The sequence below is a fragment of the Otolemur garnettii genome, unplaced genomic scaffold (assembly GCF_000181295.1).
Source record: "Otolemur garnettii isolate 467f Iridium unplaced genomic scaffold, OtoGar3 scaffold00031, whole genome shotgun sequence".
Taxonomy (NCBI): Eukaryota; Metazoa; Chordata; class Mammalia; order Primates; family Galagidae; genus Otolemur; species Otolemur garnettii.
The window spans coordinates 12,765,289-12,765,664 of record NW_003852426.1 but is presented as its reverse complement, the minus strand read 5'-3'; the positions used below and the strand labels follow the sequence as shown (position 1 = coordinate 12,765,664).

The window sequence follows — 376 nt, the reverse complement described above, 5'->3', positions numbered from 1 at the left end:
AGCTACTTGGAAGGTTGAGGCAAGAAAATTGCTTAAGCCCAAGAGTTTGAGGTTGCTGTGAGCTGTGACACCATAGCACTTTACTGAGGGTGACATAGTGAGACTGTCTCAAAAAAAAAAAAAATTCAAGAGGTGCCATATGAATGCCATCTGAGGCTGAGAGGAGAGGGCTCAAGGTCACCCAGCTGATGAAAGCTATGGGCCCATACCCACAGTCCCAAGCTCCCCTTTCAGTGTCCTCTCTGGTTTACTGGAAGTCCTCACTGAACACATCCAGGTAGTTACTGTAGAGACATACAATTGGACCCCCACATGGACCTTCAGCCTCACTTAAGAAAAGATGAACTGAGGTCACTGGGTATTTTTTTTTTTTTTT

The 376-nt window shown here is 45.2% G+C and overlaps 1 protein-coding gene across 1 annotated transcript in view; it reads right to left on the bottom strand.

The window, feature by feature from the left end:
* Positions 1 to 376, bottom strand: part of GUCA1A (guanylate cyclase activator 1A) — a 19,927-nt gene that overhangs the window by 18,411 nt on the left and 1,140 nt on the right. The gene's annotated exons all lie outside the window — the stretch shown is intronic.